The sequence below is a fragment of the Triticum urartu genome, chromosome 3A (genome assembly GCF_056163025.1).
Source record: "Triticum urartu cultivar PI428250 chromosome 3A, HENAU_Tu73, whole genome shotgun sequence".
Taxonomy (NCBI): Eukaryota; Viridiplantae; Streptophyta; class Magnoliopsida; order Poales; family Poaceae; genus Triticum; species Triticum urartu.
Window position 1 is genome coordinate 18,145,296 of NC_141875.1, and position 3,863 is coordinate 18,149,158.

The 3,863-nt window shown below is 54.8% G+C and overlaps 1 pseudogene; it reads left to right on the top strand.

The window, feature by feature from the left end:
* The first annotated feature begins 736 nt into the window (after positions 1-736).
* LOC125531815 (UDP-glycosyltransferase 88B1 pseudogene) lies at positions 737-2,638 on the top strand (annotated as a pseudogene).
* The last annotated feature ends 1,225 nt before the right edge of the window (positions 2,639-3,863 follow it).

Consider the following 3,863-nt stretch of genomic DNA (forward strand, 5'->3'; position numbering starts at 1 on the left):
GCTAGGTTTTGAATGTCTTGGTCGAGCCCGCCCAGCCGGTTCCGTGTCTTCCTCTCTTAAAGATGTATGATGAAAATACGCCTTCTACTGCTTTCACTTATATTGAGACTCTCCACTTTTGTATTTTGGAAGAGGCAGAGACCGGGCCAGTTTACCTAGTGTTTAGCCAGTGCGAGGGCTGACGACATTGGATATTGGCAAGGAAGAGATATAAAAGGGTATTGTAACTGAGATATCACATATGAGAGTAGAAATACAACATGTGTGCTTTGCCTCCTATACTCCTATACCATCAATACCAGAATGGATGATTTCTAACAACTACTACCTACTCTAATGCATCCATCCGATCAATTCCATAAGCAGAGCACGTAGAGTAACTGGCATTGGCCGTTAGTGACCAGCTGGTCGTGTCCTTAGCATCAGTTAGGTCTAACAGAAGCCGCACCAGCTACGCTCTAACAGCAATTCATCGAACAAAAACTTGCCACGTTCAGAGAAGAGGAACACCAAAACTTGTAACTTTAGTCCACTATGCAGCCATCCCTTTGCTGAATCCTGAATCGCTCAGACCGCTCACCGTGAGTGAAGAACAGACACATCATCCCTAGCTAGCTCATCTCAAAAGAAAAGGAAAATCCAACTAATACATGCACGGATGCATGGACTAGCAGGAAATGCAAAACAACACCATATTTTAAAAGAAGGTCACAATTTGATAATCTATGCACTGGTGCAGTGTAGCAATCACAGAGGGAAGCAAACGTGCTAGTGAGATTTTGGATGTGGCTGACCGCCAGGGCCCAGGGCCAGTCGATGCTTCTCAATCATTGATTGTTGTGCCATGTGAGCCTGACGTTATTGCAGATGCAGATGCTCCACCACACAAATCACAACACAACCATCGACCGAAGCTTCATTCAAGCCTTCAAGCAATGGAGAAGACGGTCGTTCTGTACCCCGGCCTCGCCGTGAGCCACTTCGTCCCCATGATGCAGCTCGCCGCCCCCCTCCTCGAGCACGGCTACGCCGTCTCCGTCGCGCTCATCGACCCCGCCGTCAAGGAAGACATCGCCTTCGGCGCCATCGTCTCCCGCGTCGCCGCCACCATGCCGTCCGTGCGCTTCCACACGCTCCCGAGCGTGGAGGACGTGCCCAATCTAACCCAGGACACGCAGTTCCCCGCCGGCTACCTCGAGCTCATACGCCGCTACAACGAGCGCCTCCGCGACTTCCTCTGCTCCATGCGCCCCCGGAGCGTCCAGGCCGTGGTCGTCGACTCGCTGTCCAGCGAGGCGCTCGGCATCGTAAAGAGGCTCGGGATCCCCGGTTACAACTTGTTCACCTCCAGCGCCTCCGTCCTCGCCGCCTTCGCACAGCTTCCTACGGTCCTCGCAGAGGGCGGGACGAGCTTCAAGGAGCTAGGAGACACCCCTCTCCAGCTCTTCGGCCTTCCACCCATGCCGGCTTCGCACCTAATGGCCGAACTGCTTGAGGACCTGGAGAGCGACAAGTACAAGGCGATGATGGCCTCGCTGCCCCGGATTCTTGACGCTGATGGCACGCTGGTGAACACGCTCGAGTCGTTGGAGGCTCGGGGGGTGGCGGCTCTCAGGGACCCTCGGTGTGTCCCCGGCCGGGTATTGCCTTCGGTGTACTGCGTCGGGCCATTTGTCGGCAGCAGCATCGCCGTCGCCGAGGCAAAAGAGCGGCACGAGTGCCTCGCTTGGCTAGACGGCCAACCAGACCGCAGCGTCGTCTTCCTCTGCTTCGGGAGCATCGGCATAGGGAACCACTCCGAGGAGCAGCTCAGGGAGATCGCCGTCGGGCTTGACAAGTCCGGCCACCGCTTCCTGTGGGTTGTACGAGCCCCAGTCAGCGACGATGACCCGGAGAAGCCGTTCGACCCCCGTGCCGACCCGGACCTCGACGCGCTTCTGCCTGACGGGTTCATGGAGCGCACAAATGGCCGTGGCCTCGTCGTCAAGCTGTGGGCACCGCAGGCGGACGTTCTCCACCACAAGGCCACCGGGGCGTTCGTGACACACTGCGGATGGAACTCGGTGCTGGAGGGCGTCACGGCGGGCGTGCCGATGTTGTGCTGGCCGCTGTACGCGGAGCAGAAGATGAACAAGCTGTTCATGGTGGGGGACATGGGGATCGCCGTAGAGATGGTCGGGTGGCAGCAGGGGCTGGTCAAGGCCGGCGAGGTGGAGGGCAAGGTAAGGCTTGTCATGAAGTCCGAGGAGGGCAGAGCGCTCATGGCGCGGGTCGCGGCGAACAAGGAAGACGCCTCGGCAGCTTGGAACGACGGCGGGTCGTCACGCGTGGCGTTTGTCCAGTTTTTGGCGGACGTGGCCAGCCAACAGGATCGGACTTGCACTCGGGTAGGAATCCATGTGACTCAGTGATGCGTGATGTTTTTGAGTCAAGCTGTTCCAAAGACAAGATGACAAAATTCATGGAGTATTTTATTTGATTTTAGTAGTCCAACTTCATTTTTTTTCTCAAACTAAGTACTCATTGTGTGTGGTGATCAATCAAACCATCAATCCAACAAGACACATGCACACCCTCTTTTTTTAATGATAGATAGATTTCCTTTATGTGGTTCACCTTCTTGAAACAAAGGTACACACCTCATGGATCATGACGGCGTCCAGATTAAATATGGGAAAACGTTTGTGTACGGTGCGCCGGTCGAAGCTTCAGCCGGTCGCACCGATTCGTTTGCATGCGCACTCACCCATAGACAACCACGTAGGCAGCTGGCCCACCCACGATCCACTTTTTTCTGATCTTATCTCTTCACCCGTCTTTCACCCCAAGGATTCTTTTCTACGCCGCAACCTATCACATATTATCTTCTACCTTTCTTCCTCCACCTCCTTCCCCGTGCTAGGACCATCCGCTACCCATACTACGGTGCGCGACGAGGTGCTGGGACTCCAGCGAACATGCTGCAGCGAGCTTCTCCACCTCTCCGTATAGGGCTCGGAGAGTGCCGGAGCTGCAACCGGTGGCGTGTTTTTGCTACTAACTATGGTCGCCGGTGTTGGAAAAGAAGACCACACCGACACTTTTTCCCTACAGCCCCATAGAGCAAACTTGCAACCTTTGTCGTGTTTTGCTGCAACGAGCAAATCCATAGCTAGAACCAGCAATTGCTTTTACTGCATCATCATTTGGTTTGTTTTCTGCGGCGGCGACAACGGCCGTCCTCATTTGTTGCAACAGACAAGGAAAAAAGCTTCTACCCCTGAGCTTTTTTGCTACCACGACGACTGGCGAAAGCAGCGACCACGAGGTGGTTTGCAAACAAGCGAGTTGTTTCGGTAGGAAGCTCTGAGCTAGAACCAACTTCTGGTTTTGTTACAACCGGCAAAATCAAGAGCTGGAACCGGCATGTGATTTTGCCGCATCCATCATGCCAGAGCTACGACTGGTGACGGTGGCAAGATTATTTTGCCGCAACCGTCTTTTCATTTTGCTACTATCGGTGAGGGATTTTGCTACATCCATCATGTCGGAATCACAACCCGCGACAACGGCGACGACGATTTTTCTTCAACTATCGTTCTTTTTCACTAGTAGAAAAGGGGGCAAAGGTCCAGGCCGGGTCAGCCCATTAGTCCCGGTTCAGTCCAGAACCGGGACTAATGGGGGCATTGGACCCGGTTCGTGAGCTCAGGGGGCCGGCTGGGCCACGTGGGCCATTGGTCCCGGTTCGTCTGGACCTTTTGGTCCCGGTTGGTGGGACGAATCGGGACCAATGGGCCTCGCTCCTGGCCCACCACCATTGGTCCCGGTTGGTGGCTTGAACCGGGACCAAAGGCTCCCCTTTTAGTCTCGGTTCATGCCAC